The sequence below is a fragment of the Euleptes europaea genome, chromosome 2 (assembly GCF_029931775.1).
Source record: "Euleptes europaea isolate rEulEur1 chromosome 2, rEulEur1.hap1, whole genome shotgun sequence".
Taxonomy (NCBI): Eukaryota; Metazoa; Chordata; class Lepidosauria; order Squamata; family Sphaerodactylidae; genus Euleptes; species Euleptes europaea.
This window is the reverse complement of record NC_079313.1, coordinates 85671742-85684966: the sequence shown is the minus strand read 5'-3', so window position 1 is coordinate 85684966 and position 13225 is coordinate 85671742. Positions and strand designations below refer to the sequence as shown.

At 39.9% G+C, this 13225-nt stretch overlaps 1 long non-coding RNA gene across 1 annotated transcript; it reads left to right on the top strand.

The window, feature by feature from the left end:
• The first annotated feature begins 96 nt into the window (after positions 1-96).
• Positions 97-1472, top strand: LOC130474017 (uncharacterized). The gene is made up of 2 exons (XR_008933181.1): positions 97-1166; positions 1200-1472. It is a non-coding gene; the product is annotated as an uncharacterized LOC130474017 (long non-coding RNA).
• The last annotated feature ends 11753 nt before the right edge of the window (positions 1473-13225 follow it).

Genomic DNA, 13225 nt, shown 5'->3' with positions numbered 1-13225 from the left:
GAAGCCACTTTCAGACCATACATGTAAAACATGCCTAGACTTATGTATTGTCATCAGAGCAAACAAGAAAAAATGTGCTTGAAAAATTCTTTATCTACAATAAGCCTTACATTCTGAAGACTACATATGACCCCAGGCCTCTCTGGTACACCCCATGGACTCTGAGAACCCTAGCTTTCATTTTTATAGGTACATGTCTAATCCTCTGCAGTGGCAGAGAGGAGGTTGAATAATAAAAATTGCTCACCTTATGCACTTCCAATTTTAGACAAATGCTAGAATAGCATGAGCAGTGTTACAAATTTGTTGGTATGTATTTACAAATAATTTCTTACAAGAACAGATTTGGTGCCAATGCTTACTACATTACTGACCTCATTTAGACAGGGTCTAAGTGGGTATTTGCATTGTGCACATCATGTCTACTTAAATCAGAGTTGACAGTGCTGCTTAAAACTATTTGGCAGTGAGTCTTCACATAGCTGCTGGATAACCTTAGTGAATCTGAAACAGTAGTGCTGTGAGTGAGCCCACAACCTGTGCTACATTTGTTCAGTATGGAGAGGAAGGATGAAGCCCACTTCAGGCTTTCAGCAGTAATATCTGTCACCTTGTTGTATACAATGCAATAGTGATTTTTAATGATATCACTTCTGTGTTTCAGTGTCATAGATTAGAAAGTCTGTGGTATAAAAGTAATAGCATATGCTGGAGTCTTTTGATGTAGCTGTTAATCTTTTTGGGCTTAGCCTTGATTTAGCTCATGTTAGATTTTCTAACAAAGGGGGGAAATCATCTTTGTATGAAGAGCTTACCCTGAAGTTTAGTCATGTTTTTAGATGTAGCATAGCTGCTTATCTTCCAAAACATTCTATTCGTTGTTAGCCATACGTGTGTAATCTGTTCCCTCTATCTACCTTTGCTCTTCCAAAAGGCCCTTCTTTATTTCTTAGTTTTTAAAATCAGCCAATAAGAAAATGAAGTGCCACACTATCTTAGTAGTGGTTATATCAGAACGTATAAGTGGGAAAGTGTAGAGATGTCTGCTGTGATATTTTAGTGGAAGTGAGAAAGTTGCTTAGATTTAATTTCTGCTAGATAGATAACTGATTCTGAAATTAGCTTCCTGAAAATTAAATATGCTTACAGTATGGGAAATGGAATATGTACTAGTGAAAATTTCAGGAACATTTGTGTAGTGGTGTCTCTGAAACTGATTTTTCTACTGTTAAAAGTGTGACTTTTCCTGAAGGGGGCTATCTGTTTTAATCAATGATTGTGCATATTTTCTAATGCTTTGCCAAGTTTTGTTCATCTGTTAACAATATCTGTACCCAGGCACTGGGTGCTATGCTTGGGAGAAAATGAGAGAGAGAGTGTGTGTGAGAGAGAAGTGTTATGTGTCTACTTTACACTGGAAGGGTATGTATGTATGCTCTAATTCCTGTAATAAAGAAGCTGCTTTGAGTACAGTTTGGTACATCTTATGACATCGATTTTATAAGAGCTGTTAGTTTTTTTCAGTATATTTGTTTGTATGAATGCTGAAATGTTCCTGTACTGTGTGGTTTCTCCTTCAGAGCTGGTCATCAGAGAAATTACAAAAAAGAAGATCATTTCAGAGGGTAGCTGGGTTGACCTGCAGTGGTATCTAACAAAAGGTGCTTTGACTCTCAAAAACCTTGTGGGTCTCTGAGGTGCTACTGGACTCAAATCTAGCTATACAAAAGAGAAGCAAGAGTCATTTTCTTCTTGAAATGTTCACTTCACTCTTCCAGTTTTAACAAGTATAGAAACATGAATAAACTGTAGGGATGTGGTGATTGTTATTCTTTCACTATGATAAAAGTGTCGTTAGTCTTGTGAATGTAGACCCCTTGAAATTTCAGTTCTGGCTTACCACTTATTTAGTTAATGCTTTTTGGTTTTCTTAGCAAAGCTGACTTAATGAAATTAGCATGCATTTTTACCTTGACGTATTTATGGTGAGTTTGCCTTTCTGGGGAACTGAAAAGACTACCATTCTACATATGTAACGATTATAAAGACAAATCTAAGGAAAATCTGACTACCGGATATCATATCATATAGCTGTACCCCATTAGAATATATTATGTAGACCCTTCATTACATTTTATTGCATTTCCTATTTGGAGAAGGTTTGTTTTTCTTCAGTTGTTGCTTTCATTAAAATTTCATACAAACAGTTTAACAATATTAGGCAACACTTGCGAGAGACCTGTCACATGGCCATTTACTAGCCCATAGAATGGTCATGTGATATCCACAGGGGCAGCACAGAATAAGAACTATTGGGCTATTTTGGTCAGTAATCCAGTAAACGGCTACAGGAGCTGCAAAGAAAAAAGACCAACTTCTCTGCAAAATAATTTAAATATAAACCCATGGTGTATGTAGGAAATAAATATCAGGGAAGCTTTTCTTCAACGATTCTGTTAGCTTGTGCCACTGGGAATTTGCACTTGTAGTATTTATTTACCAAGCAGGTGTATCAGCATTTGAAGAACATTCTTGCTGATGCTGTAACTTTATGAAATGGACAGGAAACATGACATCACCTGTTCAGTTCTTTCCAATAATGTTTTAGTTTGGGTTCTAAAAATGTATCAAAACATGGGAAAAGCACTGACCTGTGTAACTCTGTAGTCTTTTTGTTTAGAATATGTGAATTATTAGATTTTGACCACTGTTTTTCATTTATAAGCGTTTTCTTTCAACTCTTCATCTCATTTATGCATGCAAAGCTTGTGCAGTGGGAAAAATCAACAGGCACACTGATAAACAAGATATAACAAGCTGTTGAAGAAAGTATAATTTGAATTATTCTCTCAGAGATAGCCCTTGTCAACTATAGTGAGTTTAGTTAAGGTCAACAAGCTGTCCTGCCTCTTTGTGTGCTGTTTATTTCCTAACACCCACTAACTCAATATTATTCACAATGCTCCTACTTTTATAGGTTCAACAAACTTATCACACAGTATAAATACTCTCTATATTCTATCAATTAAATATACACACATACAAAAATATCTCTCAACTGTGGCAATGTCCGTGAGACAAAAGAGACCGCGAATGTCAGTTCCAATGAAAGTTGGTATTTGTAAGTTCAAAAAGGATGCTGAAGACAAATGCGATCGCGTCAATGAAGATCCCGGCAGCGTCCTGCAAGTGCCTCAAGGCTACTGGTACTCTTCACCTCCCGCAGGAGGAGGAGTCGGGAGACCGGGAGGTCCCGGCGCGGCAGATGTAAGCCGCGCTCCGAAACAAACAGGGAACTTTCTATCTGGAAACGCTTTTGCCAATCGGCTTCATCAGCCCAGCTTTCATCAATATTATTTTCTGCAGACCTATACCTAGGTTTCTATGGCAGGCTTCACAACGAATTCTGAACTCCTCCTCCTGCGGGAGGTGAAGAGTACCAGTAGCCTTGAGGGACTTGCAGGACGCTGCCGGGATCTTCATTGACGCGATCGCATTTGTCTTCAGCGTCCTTTTTGAACTTACAAATACCAACTTTCATTGGAACTGACACTCGCGGTCTCTTTTGTCTCATGGACATTGCCACAGTTGAGAGATATTTTTGTATGTGTGTATATTAATTGATAGTAGAATATAGAGAGTATACTGTGTGATAAGTTTGTTGAACCTATAAACATAGGAGCATTGTGAATAATATTGAGTTTGTGTGCTGTTTATTTCCTAACTACCAGTATTACAGCACTTGGGTGTATATTGATTGGTTGTAATCTTAGTGGGTGTTGGCTGCCAAAGAAACTGCTATAATGAAAATCTACAGCAGTCAGTCTAGCCTCTTGATCTCCAGAATGTGTATTTGTATTGCTGGGTCAAAAGCTGCCTTTAAATTTAAAAGGCACACAGCCTTTTAAAATGGTTTGTATACTTTCAGATCAGTGTTTTTCTTAATGGACCAGCTGGCTACCATCCTATTCCCTAATCCAACTCAAACTGCAAGTTCACCATTTCCCCTTTAGAGACTACAAGCTGTTTCTCAATCAACTGGGCATTTGAAGAAATACAGTTTGCCTGCTTGTTTGCCTATAACCATGCTTTCTAAGGTGTCTGTGCTAGTTCTCACCATCCTTATACTATATTTACTTGAAAGGAAGATGACCCTGAATGTAAGATGACCCCCCACCCTCAGTTACACACACACACAATTATTACTGGACATAATTGTATTTAGTATGTGAATGTAAGACAACCCCCTTCTGGCATACCTAGAAACAAAAACTAGTTTTGCATTTGAGTAATCCGTCATTCCTCAAACATGGCAGGACCAGAAATAACAATTTGACATAACCTGTAATATTTTTAGTCCCTGTGGCCCAGGGAGCCGTGCTTGTTAAGAAGGGGATGGGGATGGAGTATAAGCACAGACTAAGAGCTACTAGTTAATGACTCATTTCAGGAACAAGGAGAAGGTGCAGGTTGACAGTTCCAGGTGAGCAGGCTGTATTTTCTTAGCTCATGGCTTCTATTACCAAAATCCATAATCAAAAACCTGCTGTATAGTTTTTTTTTTTGAAAGTATGAGAACCTTCTCAAATTTTTGTTTTACTTTATAGGAAACCTTGGCATTTAGTCTTGCATATATAATTTTGTAATAATGCAAATAGACATTCAAGAAATCTTGATGTAATTTCACAACTTTTCACAACATTAAGACGCCAACCACAGCCAAATTCTGGAAGGATTTCAGTGACTGAAATGAGTCTACTGAAACTGCTGAAGGCTTATTAACTTGACATGATCAGCTGTAGTAACCAGTCACTTTTAATTGACTCCCATAAGAGGAAGCTGTAAAATAATTCACAAAGAGCTTTTTCACATGGGCTTTTCCCTGTCAGTTCTGGCCTCATTCTGCTTCCGTTTATCCCCTGATTTCCACATGCACTTTTGTGCCTTTAGTTTTCACTTTTACCCCTACCCCGGGGTTTACTGATTCTTGTTGAGACCACTTTTATCCTGGTCTTTTCCTGGAAGCTGATATTTTCCCTCATGCATAATGTTTCTGTGGTTTTCTTTGTTCCACTCATTCCCACCCACCTCCAGCCTACTTTTCAATGATGGGACAGTCGTGGTCAAACCTCTTCCTCTCCCGCCCTGAAGATGAATGGTGTCATTTATTTTTTTAAAACAGTACTAAAATATCAATATATTACTAGAGTGTAACAATAGGCTTAACCGTTTCTCTAAATTCCCAGCTTTCATCTAACCCCTTCCCTTGAAGAGATATAAGGGGGAAAGCATATCTCTGTGAGGGAAGGGGCTATAGAGACTTCTTTAAAAAAAAAAAAACTTAAGAATGCAGAGAACCTGCTAAGCCTATTGTTACAACATTCTAGTGATATACTGACATTTTAGTGCCTTAAAAAAAGGGGGGGCACTGCAACACCACTGATACCAGCACCCTCCCTTGAAAATCCTTATTATCAAAGGAATGGAAGAACATGACTCCATATATGTGAAAAAGCAGAGGGAGGGCAGACATGCAGAAGAATGTGCCCAAACTGATTTCAGTGCTAGTGGATCAACTCCAAGCAAATCAGGAATAAGTTGAATGTGTGGAAAAGCCCAAGGTCTCTTATCAAATCTTTGAAGCCGCTTTATGGAACTGGTGCGGAAAAGCTGACCTGAATCTTTGCATATCAGTCTTATCTATTGTTTTGTATGACCTTTCTATGATGGAGGATGTGGTGAATAAAGTATTTGAGGACCACTCTGCCAAATTGTGTGCTCTTTCACAGGGAAAGAGATATCTTTTAGGTTCTTTTACATGTTAAAAAAAAATCCTTTGTTTGAACTGTGTGAAACCGAGTGAATATTGACCACGTTTGCGCGGCTTGAAAATGTTTTCCATGTATTTCAGTGCTTGTACTTGCTGGTTTATCTCTTTCTGTTAAAATATGTAGGTAGTACAAAAATGGTTTTCTGAATAAGAAGGGACTGAATTCTATAGGTTGCAGGTGAATTCCACCAAGCACTTTGTTTATTTCCAAATATTATAGTGTTCCCTCTGAGAAACAGAACTGTCAAAATGGGGATGGTCACGAGTAGGGTCAGGGTGGCACTATTTAGAGACATGGAAGTTCAATAGTATGTCAAATGGCAATTGTAGAAACTGAACTCCTTCCCCATCCTTAATACGGCTGTGCTCAAGAAGCCAGTCAGAAATGAAACCGTTAAGCTCTCTGGACTATATGATGATGTGCTAATAAAAAGAAAGTCGAGCAGTTCCCTTTGTGTGAAAGGGGGAAAAAATGATAATTCCTCTGCTTGTTTTCATGCTGCCAAACAACTATTACTGCCTAGAATAAGATAGAAACATTTGGGAGAAGGATCTAGTCCCAGCTCTAAACTCACTGTGAATACTAGCTGGTTCATTTAACTTCCATAGGTCAGCTATGTTTTATGTGTGGAATTTTATCAGCCATCTGTGAAGTTTGTTCATATCGATATAAAAATGAAGTTAGATGTGTTTAATGTGTGTGTTTGTGTATGTGCGTGTGCTATGGTTTCGAGCTTTTTAATACAAAAACATTTACTTAACTCTTGAAAGAATATGGGTTAATACTATATTTTGCAATATCATGTGGACACTCAGATGCAGTTTCTTACATGTTTCTCTTCCCTTCTCATGTACTTCTGTTTAAACTGGCGATCAGAGAAGATATTTCTGTAAGATAATTATGTGGGGAAATGTACTTCTGTTTAAACTGGCGATCAGAGAAGATATTTCTGTAAGATAATTATGTGGGGAAATGTATTGGGTACAGAGATATCTTTTGGGATCCGTTTACCCTAGGGCTTTTGCCTGTTTTATTGGTGCAGACAAAAGTGCGACCTTGAGGAAAAGCATGGGAGCTGAGAGCAGCATTCTTACTGCACAAAAAAATTGACTGCACAGAAAAAGGGTAAATGATCTGAAACTATTAAGGAAATCCGATATGGAAACTTTTCTTCCATTTGACTTTTTTTAGACTAGAAAAGAAAGTCTGCAGCAGTTCTTTCTCACATAATTCATCTTCCATGCAACTGTCAAATAGCTAGCTGTTGTCTGTCCTCTTACAGGAACTTTCATATGAAAGCGGGTTGAATAAACAACGTTAATAGACTTCCATATAATTCTTATTACTAGTGCCCTCCCATATTCTGACATTTTAAGCAAGAACTATCTTTTCTTTGATGCAATAATTATCTCAGTTTTGTAATCTCAGAACTTGCAAAACTTGGTTCCCATGAATATAATATTGCAGTCAGCACAAATCTGTTCATACCTAAATGCTTATGCTTCTGACAGGTTTGGCTTTGTGCAAGCCACCTTATTTGGTTTTGGCTTTCAATACTAATCTCGTGTAGTCAACTTTTTAGTAATCAGAACTGACAGAGAAACACACAATACCAAGGTAGATGTACTGCTTTCCCTATGATCTGAATTGGAGTACCCATTTCTGTGAATTTTTAAAAATTGTCAAGAATCCCATTTTATCACTAGTTGACTTTGTATACTTGGAACATGACAATTTTACGATGTATACTGAACAGAATACCTGGGACTTTTCAAAGTGAAGTATATGGCAACATGAGATGGATTGACTCTATAAAGGAAGCCATGGCCCTCACGATTTTGTAGGATATTAATTCATATGGTCACCATAAGTAGGAAGCAACCGAATAGCACTTAACTATGCTTTCTATTCTTTCTAAAGCCCTTCCCCAAATATATGAAGGGTAGAAAAAGATCCATAGGGAAAAGGAACAGAGATTTTAAAGTGTGATTTGCATCTGTTTCAAGCTTCTTTCCTCCAGCTAGAACTTCTGTTGTGGTGAAATATTGTTTTTTCAACACACACAGTTTTTCTTTAAGAGGAGCTGTGAGGCAGGGTGAAAAATGCGTGCAGTAACAACAACAAAACCAAGTGGCTTCCGTGTTTGCCAGCTAGGATAAAAGGGGGGGGGTCTAAGGTTTGAAAAGATTGAAGGCCTCTAGTGATCTAGACCGTATACCCTCTGTGGGATGATCTGTATGAAAGTCATGGCCTCTTAAACTAATGCCATGGTATGAAAGTCATGGCATTTGCCCTTCTAACTGCTACCAGATATTTGCACCTTGACTGTGTTCAGTTCTAGCATTAATTTTGCTTGGCACTATTTTAAGGCCACAATTGAGAAGTTGGGACTGGAATTCTGTGCACATTTTGTTCGGTATTAGTCTAAGAAGGTCTTGCTTTTCAAGTAAATGTGCACAGGACTGGGCCATGCATGCAGACATGTTTGAATTAGCCACATCTGTTTCACTGTATGTGCAATAATGAAGCCATGATTGGCCACATCGTCCTAATGCAACAAGGATGTGTACCTGGTGAAAAACATGTACAGTGCTGCTTTGAGCATGACAGTTTGTGCTGTGTAATTTTGTGAAGTGGCCCTTGCCCAGTTTATTAACTTGTGTACTGGAAAAAGTGATCACCCAGAATAACTGATGATTGGCGAACGGGTGAAGGCTGAATGCCAAGGCAATCTGGGTGGTGGGGAGCAATTGCACAACCGTGATCTTCACTGCTGGGAGATATGGGGGTTTAGCTTCTTGTTACACAAAACCATAAAAAGAACATTCCCTTCTGCAATTAATTTCAGTACTGCGTGGCAGGATAAAAATAATTTTGTGTGTGTGCATGTGCCCTTTCCTGGCAAACACTATTACTTTGCCTGGGATGCATTGCTTTATATTGCCACTATTTATTGCCTTTACTGGGGAATATAGAATTAATGAAACGCTTTCATATGGTCACTATACTGCCTTTACTGTGGAGTACATAATGGTACAGCAGTATCAATGGCTGAATTTTCATGTCTGGGATTCAGTAATGGAAACAAGAGCGTCTGGCATCCTAGAGTAGTAACATGTTAGATGATACTGCAGCACCGAAAATGCTGGAGCTAGTCAAGCTTCACAGGGCCCCTAGCAATTCCATTTTTAGCAATTATGGCTAATAGTAATGGATAGGTTTATTTTCCGTGGGTTCGTTCCCACATCTTGGCACACTCTCCCTTTGGTTATACCGAAGTGTATGTTTCCGAATCAAGAGAGATACTTCAAATCAAAGTGTTTTGGGTGGCATTAATAAGACGTATTGGGAGGAACTGCACAAAACTGATTTCCTTTTAGGCAAGTGCAAGAACTTTCAGCACCACCAGAGGGCAGATATCTAGCATATTGTATGCATTCAAAGGAGCTTTCCTAGAAATTGATTGCCTTTCATTTTTAAAAAATATTTTTTGCTACTGTGTTGACTGGGCTAAAAGGGAGGGAGGAAAAATTCACCCATATTTGTACAGTAGCAATAAAAAAACTGTGTCCACTATCATTTCAGACTTTAGGTGCTTCACAGCCAGGTCCCCTCGGGATTACACACATGCTGTGCTTGCAATTTAGCAGAAGTGCATGGAGGAAGGAGCCCTTGGCTTGTACTTAAAAGTTTGTACTTAAGGAATCTGTTCCTACTCCTTCCCTCCACTGGTGTGCTGGTTGAATGGAAGGAAGGCACCTTATTGCCTAGTTCACCTTTAATTTCCTTTCTGAGCCTCATTATTGATTTTAGCTAAAAAAACAAAACCCTAACAGTCCAGATTTATCCATTCCTGCTAGACAATAAACTTCAACCCTTTCTCAGTGGAGACTGATGTTACTGTGTCATTTGCTTGCATTTTCTAAGGTGCATGTGTAGCGCAGTCTGCTATAGCAAAAGCACATTTTGTTGTTGTTTTTTGCCATCAAGTCACAGCTGACTTAAGGCGACCCTGTAGGGATTTCAAGGCAAGAGGCATTTGGAGGTGGTTTGCTATTGCCTTCCTCCAGGTCATGGCCCTAGTATTCCTTGGAGGTCCCCCATCCAAATACTAGCCAGGGATGGGGCTGAGAGAGTGTGTGACTGGCCCAAGGTCAACCAGCAAGCTTCCATAGCCCGAGTGGGGATTTGAACCTGGGTTTCCCAGGTCCTAATCCAACACCTTAACAACTATCCCACGTGGGCTCTCATTGTTTTTAGCAGTTTATAAAGTAGACATTATTTCTGTCCTGCTATGGCTGTATCACATCTTGCAAGTTTCTGGGGACATGTATATTAATATTATGTATATATAAGAACATAAAGGCCCTGCTGGATCAGACCAAGGCCCATCAAGTCCAGCAGTCTGCTCACACAGTGGCCAACCAAGCGCCTCTAGGAAGCCACAAAGAAGACTGCAGCAGCACCATCCTGCCTGTGTTCCACCACACCCAAAATAATAGGCATGCTCCTCTGATACTAGAGAGAATAGGTATGCAGCATGACTAGTATTCATTCTAACTAATAGCCATGAATACCCCTCTCCTCCATGAATATGCCCACTCCCCTCTTAAAGCCCTCCAAGCTGGCAGCCATCACCACATCCTGGGGCAGGGAGTTCCACAATTTAACTGCGTTGTGTGAAAAAATACTTTTATCTGTTTTCACTCTCTCACCCTCCAGTTTTAGCAGATGACCCCGTGTTCTAGTATTATGGGAGAGGGAGAAAAACTTCTCCCTGTCCACTCTCTCCAAACCATGCATAATTTTATAGACCTCTATCATGTCTCCCCTCAGCTGCCTTCTTTCCAAGCTAAACAGTCCTAAGCGTCTTAACCGCTCCCCATAGGACAGTTGCTGTAGTCTCCTAATCATTTTGGTTGCTCTTTTCTGCACCTTCTCAAGCTCTGTAATATCCTTTTTTAGGTGCGATGACCAGAACTGTACACAGTATTCCAAGTGTGGTCTCACCATAGATTTGTACAAGGGCAGTATGATAGCAGCAGTTTTATTCTCTATTCCTCGTCTAATTATGGCCAGCATGGAATCTGCCTTTTTTACAGCAGCCGCACACTGGGTTGACATCTTCATTGAGCTATCCACTACCACCCCAAGATCCTTTTCTTGGTCTGTCGCTGCCAGCACAGATCCCATCAGTGTATATGTGAAGTTGGGATTTTTTGCCCCAATATGCATCACTTTACACATACTCACATTGAATCTCATTTGCCATTTTAATGCCCATTCTTCCAGTATGCAGAGATCCTTCTGGAGGTCTTCACGGTCCAATTTTGTTTTAACCACCCTAAATAATCTGGTGTCATCTGCAAACTTGGCTACTTCACTGTTTAACCCCAACTCTAGGTCATTGATGAACAGGTTGAAAAGCACCGGTCCCAACACAGATCCCTGAGGCACCCCACTGCTCACATCCCGCCATTGTGAGAACTGACCATTGATTCCTACTCTCTGCTTCCTATTTTTCAGCCAGCTCTTAATCCATAAGAGGACTTGTCTTATGAAGTTTGCTTAGCAGTCTTTGGTGGGGGACTTTGTCAAAAGCTTTTTGGAAATCCAAATACACAATATCCACAGGCTCATTCCTGTCCACATGCTTATTGACGCTTTCAAAAAACTCTAATAGGTTAGTGAGACAGGACCTACCCTTACAGAAGCCATGTTGGGTTTTGCCCAGTAGACCTTGCCCTTCTATATGCTTGACAATTCTATCTTTAATAATGCTTTCCACCAATTTACCCAGAACAGACGTTAAGCTAACTGGCCTGTAATTTCCTGGGTCCCCCCGGAACCTTTTTTTATAAATGGGTGTTACATTGGCCATTCTCCAGTCCTCTGGTACAGAGGCTGATCGAAGGGACATATTCCATATATTTGTTAGAAGTTCAGCAATTTCCCATTTGAGTTCATGAAGAACTCTAGGATGAATACCGTCTGGTCCCTGTGACTTGTTAGTTTGCAGTTTGTCTAGACGTTCTAGGACTTCCTGCCTTGTTACCACTATTTGCCTCAGTTCCTCATTTTCCCTTCTCCAAAATCTCTGTTCAGGAGAAGGAATCTGCCCTGTATCTTCAACAGTGAAGACAGATGAGAAGAATTAATTTAGTTTTTCAGCAATCGCTTTATCCTCCCTTAGAGTTCCTTTACTCCCATTGTCATCCAATGGTCCAACCGCTTCCCTAGCTGGTTTCCTACTCCTAATATACTTAAAGAATTTCTTATTGTTTGTTTTAATGTGTTTAGCAATATGCCCCTCAAAATCTTTTTTTGCATCTCTAATTATCTGCTTGCATTTCCTTTGTGCAAGTTTGTGTTTGCTTCTGTTCGCCTCATTTGGATAAACCTTCCAGTCTCTGAAGGAAGACTTTTTTTCTCTGATTGCTTCCTTCACCTTACCAGTTAGCCATGGTGGTGACCTCTTGGACTTATTACTACCTTTCCTGACCTGCGGTATACAAGCTAGCTGAGCCTCTAGTAATGTGGACTTGAGTAACCCCCAAGCCTTTTCAAGAGATTTAACCCTCCTAACTGTTCCTTTCAACTTCCTCTTTACCAGTTTTCTCATTTTAGAGAAGTTTCCTCTTTAAAGTCAAAGGTAATTGTGTGAGATTTCCCAGTCACTTTCCCACTTGCATATAAATTAAATTTGATGCCATTGTGATCACTATTGCCAACTGGCTCAACTACATCCACATCCCGCACTAAGTCACTGGCAGTACCACAGAGTATTAAATCCAGGATTGCCTCCCCTCTGGTTGCCTCCCCAACTGTTCGAGGGCCCAGTCGTTTAGGATGTCTAAATTTTTTAACTTTGGCTTGACTGGAGCATACATTTATCCAATCCATTTATCCAATCAATATGAGGGAAGTTGAAGTCTCCCATTATTACTACTTCATTACCTTTACATGCTTCCCTAATTTCATTCTCCATCTCAAGCCATTTGGTCAGGGGGCCGATAGAACGTCCCCAGTACTAAATCTCCTTTGGGGCCCGGAATTGTCACCCATAAGGATTCTGTGGATGAGTCTGCCCTTTTTATGGTCTCTAGCTTATTAGACACTATGCCTTCCTTGATATACATAGCAACACCCCCTCCAATATGCCCTTCCCTGTCATTTCTATACAGTTTGTAACCAGGGATGACTGTATCCCACTGGTTCTCTCCCCTCCACCAGGTTTCTGTAATGCTCACTATATCTATATTTTCTCTTAAAACCATGCACTCTAATTCCCCCATTTTTGTTTGTAGGCTTCTAGCATTAGCATAGAAACACCTCCACGCTGTTTCTCTCTTTCGACTTGCCTGGCATGTGCCTTTGGGCATCTTTAAGTGGCT